The following is a 19,251-nucleotide window of genomic DNA, read 5'->3' on the forward strand; positions in this document are numbered from 1 at the left end:
ACTACCAAACACCCACTGCAGATGTTACAGATAAAATCAATACATGTATTTTTTTATAAGTTAGGGTAAGGAAAAATCAAAACTTTTTCTTGCCATTTTTTGCTGTTGCTGACATTCCTGGCTTCTGGCAGTTCTCCTCTATCTTCTTTTTTCCCTTCCTCTTCTTTGCCAAAAAAATTAACTGACCTCTCAAGCTAAAAAAAAAAAAAGCTCTTATTTTTAGAGAGAACTTGCTGTGACTTTTGTCTCAACATTTGGCCCTGTTCTCACTGTGTTGTGTCTGTACATTTAGGCCTGTACTTGAAAATATGGTACCAGTGGTTCATTTACCCAAGACCAAAGATGAAGAAAATAAGGAGCCATCAATAAGGAGCCTCCCCCAAAATGTGATGGACTGCTGCCGAAATGATCCCAGCTTGCGGTCCTCGGTTACTGTACATTGTGTCACTGTACAGTGAGGTGATGCAATTAAAGGTTCCTTTTGAAAGGACTGTCAGCAACAACTACCTGATGAGTTCTAATCATCCAAAGCTAAAGGTTTTAGTCTTATACTCTAACAAAAACAAAATGAAAAGATCATATGCAATGTAAAAAGTAGCCAATGTGTTGACAATTGAAGAACTAGCAATCAGTCAGTTGTTGCAGACAGATATTGGCCCTTAAAGAGGAAGTACATTTCCTTTATTGCCTTTTACCTATAGGTAAGCCTATAATAAGGCTTACCTATAGGTAGTGTAAATATCTCCTAAATGTACACTGTTTAGGAGATATTTACATTACATGCAACCATGACATCACTGATGCACTCTGAAGGAATGGCCACCAGTTCCGGTGTCCAGTCAAATACTGTCCCCCGTTGGATAGTGTACGCTGTGTACTGCGCATGTGCAGTACCCATGACAAGCAGATTCCGAAAATAGCCGAAGATGAACGGCGCCTGCGCCGAGAGTCCAGGTTCAAGCCCCACCATTCAGCGAGGGGCCCTCTATGTGCAGCCCTATATCCACTTGGATGGTGGGGCTTGCACCTGGACTAACGACGCAGGCGCCGTTCATCTTCGGAGATTTTCAGAATCTCCTTGTGCTCCATACTGCGCAAGCGCTGCTCAGTACACAGAGGACACTATTCGATAGGCGGACATTTTTTCACAGAACACCGTTCCTTCTGTGCCCTGTGCCGTTAATAGCGGCTCCCGCATGCATGGTAGGGAGAGACATCTTCGTGGCTCTGGCTAACCCAGAAGCAATATGGGGGAAGATGGGAGTGGCTGAAGCGCTGACATTGCGGCGCTGGAACAGCTATGTTTTAAAGAGGTTCTAAACCCTTGAGGTTTTTCACCTTAATGTGCAAAACCCTTGCACAGAGGAGGTAAGTATAACATGTTTGTTATTTTTTTATTTTTTTTAAAACAAAAAAAAAAAACAACAAACCTAGGTAAGTTTCACATAATGAATGCATACTGGCACATTATGACTTTACCTTGCAGGTAAAAAAAAAAAAAGTCAGTCGGTATAAAACCACATTAAAAGGATGTACAGCTCTGTGCTCACAGGCAGGGCACAAAATGTACCTCAGCACTGCAATTCAAAGACGTCAACATAGTTTGTAAAATAACTTCAACCAAAAATAACAAAATTAAAACAAATAGTAACAGATAAAGTATTAAAACCAGATTTTGTTGCAATATTTACATTCTATCCATTGATTTTCCCTGCAGTATTTTTCTGTTTTTTTTTTTTTTTTTGTTTGTTTGTTTGCACGTTAATGCATTCTATTGTCCAGAATATTCATTTATTCCAGCCATTGGAATGCATTAATGCTGTCCAGCTTCTCTCCTCTCCTGCTTTTTGTAGGTTATTTTTTTGACTGTAAATGCTCCTCTCCTAATATGCCTATAAACACCTATGTGGGTATGGACACATACTTACAAAGAGGTGCTTTTACAGGCTGAAAGAAAAAAAGCTCTGTGGCATTTGTTAAGCTCTGTGTGCATAAGCCCTTAATGATATTACTTGGAAAGCCTATTTTTCTTTGATCACTGTCATGAAAATAACAGATGGTTATACTGATATAAAGTTCCTTGTCTGTGCACTTTGGGGGTTATTTAATAAAGGCAAATCAATCAATTGTGCACTACAAGTGCAATTGGAAGTGCAGTTGCTGTAGATCCAAGGGAAAAATCTGAAATTAGGGGGATCTCTGCTGAATTTATCATCCAATCATGTGCAAGCAAAAATGTTGTTTTTTATTTTCCTTGCATGGCCCCCTCAGATTACACAGACTGCACTTGGAAGTGCACAGTGGATTTGTCTTTAGTAAATAACCCCCCCCCCCCCCATGTGTTATGGGGTGGCAGTGCTCTGCTCCTATTATAAATGATGGTGTGCTCAAATCAATTTCCTATTGATTCACTGCTGTAAAGAGGTATAGGTACTCCTCATGCATCTAAAGTACTTAAGTGCAATAAAACATTCTCCAAACATATGCCAGGTGGTGTTAATTACTGTGCAAAATAATTGTACCAAATAATTACTGTGCAAAAATTGCTCAATAAGTGCAAACATACATCAAAAGTGCTTCATAATGTGCAAAATATGCAAAAATGATGTGCAAAAAAGTGCTCTGCTCCTGTTTTCCACAATCTCTTGAATGTAAATCACCATGTCAAATGCTCTATCAAAGAAAAGTGTAAGATGCAGTGCTAATGCATTTTGCCCAGGAAAATTCCACTTTTGTCACCATTGCCACAAAAAAAAAAGCATGCATACCTTCCACATTTTGAAATTGAGAATGAAGGACACTTGTACCCAAACTAAATTTGCGTACTTTTCTTCCCACAAATAGAGCTTTCTTTTGATGGTATTTGATTGCCTCTGTGATATTTATTTTTTACGATATAAAAGGAAAAAGACTGAAAATTATAAAAAATATATATATTTTCTACTTTTTGTTATAAGAAAAATCGAATGAACTAAATTTTAGTCATACATTTAGGCCAAAATGTATTCAGCCACATGTCTTTAGTAAAAAAAAATGTCAATAAGCGTATATTTATTGGTTTGCGCAAAAGTTATAGCGTCTACAAACTAGAGTACATTTTCTGGAAATTACACAGCTTTTAATTTATGACTGCCTATCTAATTTCTTGAGGTGCTAAAATGGCAGGGCAGTACAACCCCCCCCCCCCCTCAAATGACCCCATTATGGAAAGTGGACACCCCAAGGAAATTGCTGAGGGGCATGTTGAGCCCATTGAATATATTTTTTTTTTTGTCCCAAGTGATTGAATAATGACACAAAAAAAAAAAAGTTTACAAAAAGTTGTCACTAAATGATATATTGCTCACACATGCCATAGTTATATGTGGAATTGCACCCCAAAATATATTCTGCTGCTTCTCCTGAGTACGGGGATACCACATATGTGGGACTTTTTGGGAGTCTAGCTGCGTACAGGACCCCGAAAACCAATCACTGCCTTCAGGATTTCTAAGGGTGCAAATTTTTGATTTCACTCCTCACTACCTATCACAGTTTCGAAGGCCATAAAATGCAAAAATAACACAAAACCCCCCCAAATGACCCCATTTTGGAAAGTAGACACCCCAAGCTATTTACTGAGAGGCATGTTGAGTCCATGAAATATTTTATATTTTGTCACAAGTTGCAGGAATATTACAATTTTATTTTTTATTTTTTGCACAAAGTTGTCACTAAATGATATATTGCTCACACATGCTATGGGCATAAGTGAAATTACACCCAAAAATAAATTCTGCTGCTTCTCTCGAGTACGGGGATACCACATGTGGGGGACTTTTTGGGAGCCTAGTCACGTACGGGACCCCGAAAACCAAGCACTGCCTTCAGGATTTAAATATAAAATGCTACCAAAAAAAACTGTTAGCGATCGCAGGGATCAGGCCTGACTCTGCGAACGCTGCAGTTATGTGTTTAGTGTTTTGTAAGTGACAGTGATCGATCGATACTGCACTTGGGTGGGCTGGGCGGAGGGGCAAAACGCAGGTGCTACCAGGTATCTGGGCTGATCCTACTAACAATGCGTTTTTTTGGAACCCTAAACTGCTGGGGACGCTAGTATAGATCTGATCAGATCAGATATTGATCTGTTCAGATACTATACCACTACAGGAGGTGTATGCTTTGAGCGTGGGTGTTAGCGGTACTGGCACTAACCTAGCGCTGCCTGGGGCGACACAGACCCTGACCCTAAAACCTAATCAGGGGGTTAAACCTTTATTGGGTAATAAATGGTGGGTGCCCTGATGCTATAAAAAGCAAACGAACTAACCACAGTCACCCGTAACATTTATACAGTGATCACTGGTGAAAGGGGCAATCAGGGGGTTAAAATCTTTATTAGGTAGTATATGGGGGTCCCTGACGCTATATAAAAACCTGACGGGAAACCTAAATAACTAACTGGCTAACCAGCGTCACCAGTGGCACTTATACGATGATGGCTGGTGAAAGGGTTAACTAGGGGCAATCAGGGGGTTAAAATCATTATTGGGTAGTATATGGGGGTACCTAGCGCTATAAAAACCTGTTGGTGATCCTAAAAAAATAACTAGCTACCTAGCGACACCAGTGACACTAATGCAGCGATCAGAAAAACGATTGCTTAGTGACACTGGCAAAAGGGGGTGAAAGGGTAAACTAGGGGCAATCAGGGGGTTAAAACCATTATTGGGTAGTATATGGGGGTACCTAGCGCTATAAAAACCTGGCGGTGAACCTAAAATAATAACTAGCTACATAGTGGCACCAGTGACACTAATGCAGCGATCAGAAAAACGATTGCTTAGTGACACTGGGAAAAGGGGGTGAAAGGGTTAACTCTAGGGGCAATCAGGGGGTTAAATCTTTATTGGGGGGGTAGGGGGCTACCCTGGACCTAACACTAACTGCCCTGACAGTTTTTACTGTCACAACTGACACTAAATGCAGTGATCAGTAAATAAATGATCACTGCAATCAGTGACACTGTGACTGGGAGGGGCGGGGTGATCGGGGGGGATTTGTGTGCCTATGTGTCACCTACATGTCAGTGTAGTGTTGGTGCACTTACTTTCTCTGTTCTCCTCGCAGTCCGGTCAAAAAGACCGCCCCGAGGAGAATGACATCACTTCCTCCCTGCTGTTTACACTACACAGGCAGGGGAAGCTTCTCATTCGCCAGGAGCGATCGAGAGAGGATGGCCAGAAACCAACGGCCATCCCCTCATCCTGGATCGCTCCTGAAGCGAAATGGACCGCCGCATCTAGCGGGAGGGGGTCCGATCGGACCCCCCACCCACTGGAAGGCAAGCACGTACATGTACGTGCTTATGCCTGTCGATGCCATTCTGCCAGCGTACATTGCCATGCGGCGGTCCTTAAGTGGTTAAAGAGACATAGACAAGCTGTGCCCTGTGCAAAAACTTGGGTGTGGTTCAATTGTGCTAAATATTAGGTGTGGCCTAACAGTTTGTCTACAATCAAGAAATAAATAATACCTGTGAATGATCCCAAATTAAATGTAACCACCATACACACTGTCCAGCCTCTGTGCTTGGAGATCAGTGCTGATGTGGATTGGCTTGCAGAGTGATGGTTTGATATTGGCATTGCTGGATATTGCTGGAACAAGCATTCTAGCGCCTGGTGCTGGGACATGCCAGTGTCTACAAACCCTACACCACTCTCTCCCTATGCATTTTTTCAGCAGTACTCCCTGTGTGTTTCACTATCTCAGCTAAAACACAGTGAGGTCACATTTAGTATGACTGCTGTGACCTCACCCCTTTACAGTGAGGAGACTGGCCTATCCAAAAGTTCCCTAATGGCCTCTGACCTAAGTTCAAAGGCCCATCAGTGCATTATGGTCACAAAAGAATTTGGTCTGGCAAATTTCTGCATTTATTTGCCTGGAATACCAACCCCGAAACCATGGTGGTGGTGAACTCAAACCTCATGCCTACTAGCAAAAATTCATAAATCCTTCAGCAAGTTTAAGTCAGCTACAAAACTGGCATATGGCTGGCATAACTAGAACCTTTAGAGCAGGAATGTCCAAACTTTTTTCAAAGAGGGCCAGATTTGATGAACTGAACATGCGTGAGGGCCGTCCATTTTGCCTGACATTCTTTGAACCATTAAAATTTGGTCTAAGTGTGTTAAATACACTAATACACTGCCCAACAAGAATTCTCTTGCCTTTGTGGCTGTGTGTGGTGAAGAGATGAATTCAAGCGTATATTATTTGGATACACCGTATTTATTGGCATATAACACGCACCTTCACTTTAAGAGGGAAGCTTCAGGAAAAAAAAAATTAAAATTTTAAATAAAGAACTGTGAAGCAAAAAAAGGGTCAGTGCCCATCTGCAGACCCACAATTGCCAGGAACGCAGCGCCCACCATTGCCAGGAATGCAGCGGCCACCATTTCTAGGAATGCAGCGCCCACCATTGCCAGGAATGCAGCCCCATCATTGCCGGGAATGCACTCACCATTGCTAGAAATTCACTCACCATTGGCAGGAATGCAACCACCATTGCCAGAAATGCAGCCCCACCATTGCCGGGAATGCACTCAGCATTGCCAGGAATGCACCCACCATTGCCAGGAATGCAGCCCCACCATTGCCAGGAATGCAACCACCGCTGCCAGGAATTCACCCACCATTGCTAGGAATGCACCCTCCATTGCTAGGAATGCAGGCCCACAATTGCAATTGCCAGGAATGCTCCACCATTGCCAGGAATGCACCCACCATTGCTAGGAATTCACTCACCGTTGCCAGGAATGCAGCCACCATTACCATCAGTGCAGCCATGGTGGGCAGGACGAGCGCCAAAGACATCCTACAGGAGAATTTCCTGTTTACACAACGGCCTCTTTAAGAGAAAGTCCCGCCTCCTCTGATGGACAGAACGGTCGTCCAATGGCAGAGATGGGACTTCCTATTACAGCTGCCGTGTAAGGAAATTCAGGAAATTCTCCTCCTGTGTGCATGGCACTCGTCCCGCCTCCTCCCTCCGAGGCAGCCGGACTATATATCTTTTGTGACCCCGGCGCTGGGATATCACCGGGGGCCACAAAAGATGTATATGTTTAAATAACCAGACGGACCGCTCAAAACCAGACCGCGGGCTGCGATTGGCCTGCGGGCCGGACTTTGGACATGCCTGCTTTAGAGCCCTGATGTAAGGAACCATGTAGGACCCCCTGACCTCTGGTCCCAGGCCCTTTCTAATAATCCTAGTGTCCTTTTCTCCCATTGCGGGGACCCTGATTATGGTCCTGCAGCAGGATCCCTTTCTGGCGTCTTTTACACATTTGAACCGATCGGACCACCCATAGTTTTGTATGGAAAGGCAGATGTAAACAGACGTGTCCATTTAAACCTACCTACGTCTGCTCCAATGATAACAGATGGATGGATATTCATTCCCCATCCGTCTAGCAGATTGGATGACAGTCGGACTGGTCCATAGAGAACAGCAGTCTGCACAAGTGGAGCAGACACGGACCTGTCATCCACCTGCTCAGCGGGGATCAGCAGAGAGATCCCCCACTGAGCAGGTGAATTTGCTTGGCAGAGCCCGCCTATGTGAAAGGGCCCTAAGGGGGAGCTCTGTGGACTGTTATGTAAAGGGAAATGGATGTAAGAGGTGCTCTGGGAATTCTGATGCAAGGAGGTCTCTGCTCACCAAGGCCCCCCACGTACATCAGAGTCCTCCTTTACATTACAGTCCACAGAGCTCTCACATAAATGTGCTCACTGGCTGGTGAGATAAGGGGGGGGGGGGGGCACTTCCCTTACCATAGATGGAGGCTTGGACCCTGGATTGGTCAGCAAACAAGGCCTACTAGCCTGTGATATACATACACATAGGTTGGCAGAGCATGCTGGGGCTTGTAGCGCACCACACTAGGGAACCCCAGTGGGCTGCTGTGTTGGTTGAGGGACTCTGAAGTTGAAAACACACTTTCTTCAGTCCATCAGTGACTGACCCACCTGTGTGCTGCTTAGGGATGAGCTTTGTGTTCGAGTCGAACATACGTTCGACTCGAACATACGTTCGACTCGAACATCGGCTGTTCGCCCGTTCGGCGAATTCCGAACGTTATGGGCCGTTCGCACCAAATTCGTGTGGCGCTCACGGCCCACAATGCACTGCGATGGCGCAGTGCATTGCTGGCTCATGATTGGCCAAGCATGCACTGTGACCCCGCATGCTTGGCCAATCACAGCGCCGGCAGCGAGGAGAGCCATGATTGGCCACAGGCAGGATGCCTGTGGCCAATCATAGCTCAGGCTGTGTAGTACACGCCCCACACTATATAAGGCTGCCAGCGCGGTGGCCTTGTGTAGTGTGTTGGCATCTGTAGCAGTTAATGGGTGTTCTGTGTACCTTCAACACAGTATACACCGATCGTTATCGGCCAATTTTTCGTTCTTGCTCTTCTGTAGTGGTTGTTGTCTGCGTGCCCTGACCGCAGTATACACCGCTATATTCACCTATATATCTAGCGATATATCTTTTATAATAGAGCTGTCAGTCAGTGTTAGGAGATTGTGCGTGCTGTCTGCATGCTCTGAACGCAGTATACACCGCTATATCCACCTATCTAGCTAAATATCTTGCTCGTTTTAAATAGAGCTCTCAGTCAGTGTTAGGAGATTGTGCATGCTGTCTGCGTGCTCTGAACGCAGTATACACCGATATATCCACCTATCTAGCTAAATATCTTGCTTGTTTTAAATAGAGCTCTCAGTCAGTGTTAGGAGATTGTGCATGCTGTCTGCGTGCTCTGAACGCAGTATACACCGCTATATCCACCTATATAGCTAAATATCTTGCTCGTTTTAAATAGAGCTCTCAGTCAGTGTTAGGAGATTGTGCGTGCTGTCTGCGTGCTCTGAAAAAGACGGACGGCAAAACAAATTATACAGTGGTGATAACCCTTCCCTATGTTTTCCAAAAAGCTTAAAAATAGTTTTTTTGACTGGAGCGACACTTTAAAAATGTACCAGTTGAAAATTACAAACCGATTCAACTTAACACAACAAACCTACACAGTCCCTGTCTTGTTTGCACCGCCTGTATACTGCTGTTCTGAGTATATAGGGCCTGGGGGCCACACGTATTTCCTTTTTTTAATATGGGTACGGGGTTCCCCTTAATATGCGTACAAGACCCAGAGGGGCTGGTAATGGGCAGGGAGGGCTGCCCATGCCATTTTTCTCAATGATTTTCAACCATATTGCAGGAACCAGATATAACATTAAAACCGCAAGCAGCTTTAAATTACGTTATTTCCGTTAAATGTAATTTTGTGCAGGGACTGTTCTAAACACCGGAAACACGTGGCACTTCACAGGCATACTACAGACACCCCCCAGGCACCATATTTAAAGGAATATTTCACTTTTTTTTTTTTTCATTTTAATCGTCATTCAAATCAGTGCTCCCGCCAAAACGGCCGTTTTTAAAAGTTTTTTTTGCAGTGACCCATGTCCCCTGGGGCAGGAGCCAGGTCCCCAAACCCTTTTTAGGACAGTATCTTGCATATTAGCCGTTAAAATTAACACTTTTAATTTCGAACGTTTGAGTCCCATAGACTTCAATGGGGTTCTAACGTTCGTACGAATTTGGGGTCCGTTCGAAAGTTCTGGTGCGGGGTGTTCGGCTCATCCCTAGTGCTGCTTTCTTTTCAATCACTGAGAAACTTCATTAGGAAGCAAGGCAATTGGCTGACTTGGAGAGCTGTGGATCCTCTGTGGAGGGTTGCAGCACCCATAGTACAAGCTGGCCTTTCCTCCACTATCTACCTGTTGGCAGCTGGAGTTTCTGTTTGCGAAGCACGGAGCTGCCAAAATCTTTGGAATGTGGGCGGGGCCATGGGGGACACACAGGAGCAGGATGGGAGGAGAAGGTCCTGCTCTCTGTATCTCTCTCCTATTTGAAGTCTGTGCGGGGGGGGGGTCGGGGGCTGTCAGTGCGGGGTTCGAGCAGTGTGACAGAGAGCGGGCTTTAGAGCCCCCCCACCACATGGGCAGATCTCCAGGGCCCAGTCACAAGCGCAACTGTTGCAACCCTGGTAATTCCGCCATTGGAAGGAGGTTTAAGTGACATTACATGTCAATGAATGTCAGCTCAAGTGACATTAACAACTTCGACCCTGGAAGGATTTGCCCCCTTAATGACCAGGCCATTTTTTGCGATACGGAACTGCGTCACTTTAACTGACAATTGCGTGGTCGTGCTATGCTGTGCCCGAACAAAATTGACATCCTTTTTTCCTACAAATAAAGCTTTCTTTTGGTGGAATTTGATCATCTTTGCATTTTTTTTTGCGCTATAAACAAAAAAAGCGTCAATTTTAAAAAAATATATGTTTTTTTGACATAATAAATATCCCATTTTTTTTTTATTAAAAACAAATTTATTCATCAGTTTAGACCAATGTGTATTCTTCTACATATTTTTGTATTTTTGGTAAATAAAAGCGCAATAAGTGTGTAGCGGCCATAACCCTCGATAGGGCGGCCTTGACTTTTGGGCTTACCGGTTACCTCCGCTTGGCTTGTTCTTCCACGTCTAGGGGTTCCCAGGGTTAGTACCCAACAACTTTGGACGCTGACACCATAAAATTCCTTTAGAAAGGTTTTTATTTGCAGGGGTAACATCCAACAAACACAGTCTCATATGGAAACAGAAGGCAAGGGTGAAGAAACTCAGGCACCTTGAACTGCTAATCACCAGAAAGTCTCTAATACAACCCAGAGAGTAGCCACTCGCAGCTGGGCGCTTCAAGGCTGAACAAATCTCTAGCCAGAGATTATGGCAGTCAGCACTTTGATCCAGAACTTACAAAGTCTTTGACCTTGAATAAAGCTTTCAAACGAAAATGAACAGGAACCTTTCCTCAGTACCTGGAATGTTCTCTGTCTCCTTGGCAGTACTGGAAAAGTGTGGATTCGTTAGTGTTCCTGACAACCCAGCAACCAGGCACTTCTTGGGATGCCAGCTTGTTGGCCCTCCTCCGAAGAGTCCTCCCCTGATCGCTTACACGGGCTGCGGTGCCCCTCCAATTTGAGAGCACACCTGGACGCCTTGAATCCTCCTTCAGTTACAGCGCCTCGGACCAGCTGGTTCCAAGACTTGGGAACAGATGGATCCTTACCCCAGACAATGTGGGTCTAATGGGACTAGTCAAACCGACCATGTTGTGGAGCGGCACACGCTCCCGTGACCGGGAACCCCTCGTGGGGCTACCCCGGTCCAGATCCAGGAACAGGCAGCTATGGCCTGACAAACGAACCCTGAACACGTGAGTTCAACATCTTAAGTACCCTTCCTCAGACTACTCAACGGGACCAGACGCACCCACTGATTGGCTCCGGGGAACGTGGATACCTAAAGCGTCCAACCAGGCCTGGTTCTGGGCCTGTCATGTGCACCTAACTGTACACATGACCAGGCAGAACTCTAACACAGCCCAGCCAAACTGATGCCAAAGTTAAACCTACACAATCAGCCCTCAGAACCCCTACTGTTCTGAGGAAAAAACGTAATTTGTACATAGCAGACACCTTGTCCAAAGTGTCGCCGCTACACATCCCCCCCCCAGTCATTTAGACAATGTCCCCATCATCTAGGCAACAACTAGGGCAAAAATCCTATCCTACTTTAGAAAAAAAAAAACCTGAAGCGGTGCCTGAGTTTTTTAAATGGGTATTGAGAAAAGGAAGAAAAAGGAAACATATTTAAAACATTTAACCTTTTCACAACAACACATTCAAATGCTGTACATGTACCACCCAGCTAAACTGACTAACCCACCCAATCGCCGATGAACTTGACAGTCGATATCGGGGCATCCTGAAAAAGAAAAACACAACATACAAGGCAATACTGTACACTATACATTTTGTTTTAAAGAGTGAAATTCCACTGCTGCTTCAATGGAATTTCCTTCTTCAAAGACACATAAAATTATTTTTCCTAGCATTTTCTAACGACTACAAAAGAAAGATTTTGCTATTTCTGGTCCTTTCCTGCTGACTCACGGCACCTAGTGGTCAGAGCCGCTGTAACTGCAAGTCTTTTAGAAACCAGAAGGCTGTGGGCTAAGAGCCTGTAAAACTTGACATGTAGTTTCTTGTAGCAACCACCTGCCTATCTACCCCACAGTCCTTGTAACTGGCAGAAAGATATTACAAAAACTGGAGACACAAAGAAGTTCTTTTTGTGAAAATTCAGACTTGACTCCAGGAACAGTTCACCAATAAAACCATGGGTCTGGCAAAATTTGGTATTTTCCTTGTGCATCTATGGTAGTGATAAAGTATATAGCACTTTCTTTATCCGGTCTGCATATCACAACTTTGTCACGATAGATATGCCGACCATAGCTCCAATGTAATAGACATCCCTGGAATCAGTCATAAAGCTCCTGTGAAAAGGCCTTTTTTCGGAGCGGCTTTGGAACTTTTAAGTAGCTCCAAACATCGTCCTCGTACCAAGGTTCACGGTTCTCTTCGATAATAGTCATAATGTCTCTTGGAACATAGGGAAACTCCAACCCATACTCGTTAGCCACTCTCTTATGAAGAAGCCTTTGCGATCTTGCAAGTCTCGGTAATGCATGGGCACTTCCTTCCCCAGGCGGTATGCAGGAGCTTGGGGACCGCTGCACCAACGTGGCAGAATCCCTTTTCAGTGTGGGCAAATTCACGGGTTTAGGAAGAGTCACATTTACCGTGGTGGGATTTTCTGCACCCGTTGTTCCATCCCCTGAGGTTAGATCCAGCCAATCCGAAACATCTGTACAAGTAGCGGCTTCAGCATCCCCTCCAGCCCACAACAACTCCTCTGACAATACCCCCAGAATATCCTCATCTTCCATATCCGACAGGATCTCTAGCTCTGAATCTCTGTATTCCTCTGCCGGTAAATAGTTAGTCAAGAGTGTACTCACGGTCAGACTCTTTTCCGAAGCAACCCTCTTCTGCCGATTGGATCTGGCCGGACTTGGTGGTGGAGCTTTGCGTTGCCTCCAAGAAGACTTTTTACTCCTCACTCTTTCTAGTGAAGACATAGTGACCTTCGTAATGGTGGTAGAAACAGTGTCCATCTGCTCCAGAGTGGTTTCCTCAGCAGTCTCAGTCTCAGACGTAGCAGCATCTCTCTCTGGGATGTCAACAATGACAGGTGTCACCGCGGTGGAAGGCTTTACCAAAGGGGGAGCGAAAATGGCTGGCTCCTCGGTTATCATGCACGTGGCCCAGTCCATGCGGTACGCCCTTGGCTGCGCGACTGACTGCTCCACTTTGAAAGTGTACTCTCCGCATTTCCTGCACCTGGAAAACGGCCGAGGGTTGGCGACCAGACCATCACACTTCTCGCACAACATACCCAGGCCTTCGATGTCTCCAGTAGTGTAGAGTATGAACCGCCTCTGCGGCAGCAAGCGAATGCCCGTGTCTGTGAACACGGAACCAAGTGGCTGTACTCCTGCGGGACCTCTTCCAAGAGGCATCCTGGGTCCTGGCACAGGCTGCACACCTGGAACACAGTACATCCTCAAAACTTTTTCTCCAAGCTTCCCCAAAGATCAGCATGGACTCCTCCCACTGGGTGCTGGCTCCTGTGTAGTTTTGCAGGCTTTTAGTACAGGCTCCTCCCACGCTTACGCACCTCAGTGAAAGTCTCTCCAAAATGGCGCTGATCTTTATGGCGCAGTTCAAAATACTTCACCCTCTGTTCCAAGGCCCTGCAAGGTAACTGTAAATCCTGGTCTGGGAGCCCCCACATGTAGCGGCCATAACCTTCTATAGGGCGGCCTTGACTTTTGGGCTTACCGGTTACCTCCGCTTGGCTTGTTCTTGGAAACAGAAGGCAAGGGTGAAGAAACTCAGGCACCTTGAACTGCTAATCACCAGAAAGTCTCTAATACAACCCAGAGAGTAGCCAATCGCAGCTGGGCACTTCAAGGCTGAACAAATCTCTAGCCAGAGATTATGGTAGTCAGCACTTTGATCCAGAACTTACAAAGTCTTTGACCTTGAATAAAGCTTGCAAATGAAAATGAACAGGAACCTTTCCTCAGTACCTGGAACATTCTCTGTCTCCTTGGCAGTACTGGAAAAGCATGGATTCGTTAGTGTCCTTGACAACCCAGCAACCAGGCACTTCTTGGGATGCCAGCTTGTTGGCCTTCCTCCGAAGAGTCCTCCCCCAATCGCTTACATGGGCTGCGGTGCCCCTCCAAGTTGAGAGCACACCTGGACACCTTGAATCCTCCTTCAGTTACTGCGCCTCAGACCAGCCGATTCCGAGACTCGGGAACAGATGGATCCTTACCCCAGACCATGCAGGTCTAATGGGGCTAGTCAAACTGACCATGTTGCGGGGCGGCACACGCTCCTGTGACCGGGACCCCTCCCTGGGCTACCCCGGTCCAGATCCAGGAACAGGCAGCTATGGCCTCACGAACGAACCCTGAACATGTGACTTCAACATCTTAAGTATCCTTCCCCAGACTCCTCAGCGGGACCAGACGCACCCACTGATTGGCTCCGGGGAACGCAGATACCTAAAGCGTCCAACCAGGACTGGTTCTGGGCCTGTCATGTGCACCTAACTGTACCCATGATCAGGCAGAACTCTAACACAGCCCAGCCAAACTGATGCCAAAGTTAAACCTACACAATCAGCCCTCAGAACCCCTTTACTGTTCTGAGGAAAAAATTAAATTTGTACATAGCAGACACCTTGTCCAAAGTGTCACCGCTACAAGTGTATATTAGTTTGCACAAAAGATATTGCATCTACAAAATTAGGGAAAGATTAATGGCATTTTTATTCTTTATAAAAATGAGCCCTCGCGCCACTAAGTGATAAAGTGACTAAAGTGAAAATATATCTAAATTAGTGTACAACGAAAAAATAGAAAATATGCAAAAAATAGTAAATAGCATATAAACAATAAAGTGATTAAATGTGCAGGTGCTACTTAATAATGCAAAAAAATGCAGCGGGACAAAATAGTAAACACAAACTATCAAGTGAAATGAATAAAACAAAGAGTCCTGCGCAAATCGTGCCACTCTATAAAATACAAAAAAAAAATATATATATATATATATATATATATATATATATATATATAAAAATGAAAACGTGAAAAGTCAATGTGTAAATAAAAAATATATTCCAAGAATCGCACCCAAATGAGTGAGGATAAAATATGGAAAAAATATGGAAAAAAGCGGGACCAGATATTCCAAAATCCACTAATCCAGGCTCTCAGAACTCTCACCTTAAAGCGGGAGTCCACCGGGACTCCGCGTTTTTTTTTTTTTTTTAAAAGCCAGCAGCTACAAATACTGCAGCTGCTGACTTTTAAAATAGTGACACTTACCTGTCCAGCGCGCCCGCGATGTCGGCACCCGAAGCCGATCTCTAGGTCGTCTGTCGGGTCCTGCCGCCGCCATCTTGGGTATGGGAATCAGGAAATGGAGCCTTTCGGCTTCATTTCCCGGTTCCCTACTGCGCATGCGCGAATCGCGCTGCGCAATAAGGACGCTCCCCGCTGCCTCTGGGATCTGTGTGTTTCCCAGCAGGCAGCGGGGCACTTGCGGGAAGGGGCGGGCACTTGCGGAAAGGGGCGTAAGTTACGCCCCTTTCCGCAGAGAGCTATCCCGGAAGTGGGTGTAGTTACCTGGATTATCCAGGTAACTGCACCCCCCTCCCCCCTGAAAGGTGCCGATTGTGGCACCGGAGGGGGGGAGGGTTCCGATGAGCGGAAGGTCCACTTTAGGGTGGACCTCCGCTTTAAGATGAAATATGCAAGCACATCCAATAAAGCCCCAGAAACTTCTCCTTTGATTCACTGTGTTAGGCCATTAAGGAAATGCAGGTGAAGGATGTAATAAAAAATTCCGCCACTAGAGGGCCAATCCCAGCTTATAAGTATTGCACTGTAGATATAGACATCTATTCCGTAGTATATGGCTTGAAAAAAACACAAGGGAGAGGGGAGGAGAGAGAGAGAGAGGGGACTCCAATCGTGTAGTAATTTAGATAAGCAGATCAATTTATTAAAAAACGCCAAGATTCTCACATTTTAAACTGTAAAAAATCACAGTAAAAATTCACAGAGAGAGGAAGATGGTGATTTGGCGTCTTCATGAAGAAGTCACGTGGTATGACGTAACGCGTAGGGAGTGGCCGTAGGACAAACCGGAAGTAGCGTAAGACTGGCGGAAGACGCCAGATCACCATCTTCCTCTCTCTGTGAATTTTTACTGTGATTTTTTACTGTTTAAAATGTGAGAATCTTGGCGTTTTTTAATAAATTTATCTGCTTATCTAAATTACTACACGATTGGAGTCCCCTCTCTCTCTCTCCTCCCTTCTCCCTTGTGTTTTTTTCGAGCCATATACTACGGAATAGATGTCTATATCTACAGTGCAATACTTATAAGCTGGGATTGGCCCTCTAGTGGCGGAATTTTTTATTACATCCTTCACCTGCATTTCCTTAATGGCCTAACACAGTGAATCAAAGGAGAAGTTTCTGGGGCTTTATTGGATGTGCTTGCATATTTCATCTTAAGGTGAGAGTTCTGAGAGCCTGGATTAGTGGACTTTGGAATATCTGGTCCCGCTTTTTTTAAATATTTTTTCTATATTTTATCCTCACTCATTTGGGTGCAATTCTTGGAATATATTTTTTATTTACACATTGACTTTTCACGTTTTCATTTTTATATATATATATATATATATATATATATATATATATATTTTTTTTTTTGTATTTTATAGAGTGGCACGATTTGCGCAGGACTCTTTGTTTTATTCATTTTTATTCTTTATTTCTTTTTTTACTAGTAATGGTGGCGATCTGCGATTTTTAATGGGACTGCGACATTGCGGCAGACAGATCGGAACCTTTAGACATGTTTTTGCAGCCACTGTCATTTATACAGTGCTAAAAAATGCACTGATTATTGTGCAAATGTCATTGGCAGGAAAGGGATTGACATTAGGGAGCAATCAATGGGGTTAAATGTGTTCCCTCGTGTGTGTTTCTAACTGTGGGGGCAGTGTACTGACTGGAGGAGACAGGTCGCTGTTCCTAATGACTAGGAACAGCAGATCTGTCTCTCTTCTCTGTCAGAATGGGGATTTTATGTGTTTACATACACAAACATTAGGGAGCAATCAATGGGGTTAAATGTGTTCCCTTGTGTGTGTTTCTAACTGTGGGGGCAGTGTACTGACTGGAGGAGACAGGTCGATGTTCCTAATGACTAGGAATAGCAGATCTGTCTCTCCTCTCCTGTCAGAATGAGGATTTTATGTGTTTACATCGCACCCACTGGCCACGCGCATCTGGCCCCCTGCCATGCAGCAGGAACACACGTGGCTGCTATGGCTTTTAATGGAGCTGATGTACAGTTACGGTGATTCGTGCAAGGAAGCCAACCTGCCTCCATAAATGTACGTGAGCCGATCGGGAAGTGGTTAAAGGAGTTGTAAACCCTCACGGTTTTTCACCTTAATGCATTATGCATTAAGGTGAAAAACCTTTTGTGAGCTTTTGAGCTTTTGTGAGTTTTTTTTTCTGCTGTGTCTGCGGCTACTGGTGTAGCACCTGCCACACAGCTCACATACTTCAAAGTCTTGCAGGATATAGCTGCTAACGGGAACTGAGTTCCTGTTGTGGAAAAAGTACAGGAAATCCATTCCCATGCGTTCCCGCAGGACTTGAGCTCTGGGTAGGCCTACATACTACATAGTTCTTAGTAAATTGTTTAGTTATTTTGTAACAATTGTGGGCAGTTTACAGGGTCATGTTACACTAGCAACTTTGTAACAGTGATTATCGTTATGTTTTCTGCCAATTTGTAACTAGGTGCAGAAATACTGATGCTGGTGCTTGTTTATGCAGCTAAAAATCAGTGGTGCACCATGGTCACTATCAGCTGCAATGGATAACATGAGCAGTTATTGAACCAAGAATTCTGTAGCTAACCTTCAAGCTAAATTTTAGACATTTGTTTTTTGGGGATACAGCACCAAACACATGTGTTAAAGTGTTACTAAACCCAGGACCCTGCATTCACTATATCTGATCTCCCACAGTACACAGAACATGGAAATTTAATTATTTAGCTAAATACCTTTTCTCATCAGCAGTATATAGCAGTCTAGTGAGTTCTATCAGTGTCCGGCCGAGCACTGGTTAAAGGTTGTAGCAGAAGTTTTCATTCCCCTATGACTGTCCTATGAGGCTGCATGACCCCGACCCTCTGTCTGGACAGTGCTGATTGGCTGATGAACATGCACCCTCCCAAAAAAAACTCTCTAGCAATACACACCAAACGGAGCATGCCTTTGCCCAATGCTATCAGGAGATGGATTGGGGACAGTAAAAGAGGAGAATCAGAGAAGATAGGATCTAACCGCCTATTTACACAATGTGGAGGATTACCCCTTAGGTCCCACAGTGAGTAGAACAAGCATGCTTTACTGCATAAAAAATGATTTTACTGTTGTGGGTTTAGTAACACGTTAAGTTTTGCTAACCAGGTCCTAACCTGTGACCCAGGGGTGAAAGCATATCACTTCTGAGCAGGGGCGGATCGGGGGGGGGGGGGGGCGGTTCTGCGGATGACTCCTCTGCCGGTTCTGTGGGTGCCTGTGCGGCCGGTTCAGTGGCCGGTTCCAGTGTTGGTGAATAGACGGGTGAGGGGGGGCAGGGGCAGCTGGGCGGCTTAGTGTCTGAGGGCTGCTAGCCAATCAGGAAGCCAGCGGGCAGGAGAGCAGGGAGATGACATCATCTCTCACTGCCCTGCATCCCTCCAGTTCCGCCCTCACTGTGCGGGAAGCTGTGTGCAGCAGAGAGATTACATCATCTGCTGTCTAACCTCACTCTGGGACACAGCAAAAGACCACCTTAGCTGAAAAGTGACACATTAGGTGACAATCTGAAATGTGTGGCAGGCGACGTGGCAAGTAACAACCTGCAATGTGTGACAGGTGACGTGGCAAGTAACAATCCGCAGTGTGTGGCAGGCGATGTGGCAAGTAACAATCCGCAATGTGTGGCAGGCAACGTGGTAAGTGCCAATCTTCAATGTGTGGCAGGTGACGTGGGAAGTGACAATTCACAATGTGTGGCAGGCAACATGGCAGGTAACAATCCGCAATGTGTGGCAGGT

The sequence above is a fragment of the Lithobates pipiens genome, unplaced genomic scaffold (genome assembly GCF_037356315.1).
Source record: "Lithobates pipiens isolate NorthernLeopardFrog02 unplaced genomic scaffold, aLitPip1_a1.2 Scaffold_18, whole genome shotgun sequence".
NCBI classification, from domain to species: Eukaryota; Metazoa; Chordata; class Amphibia; order Anura; family Ranidae; genus Lithobates; species Lithobates pipiens.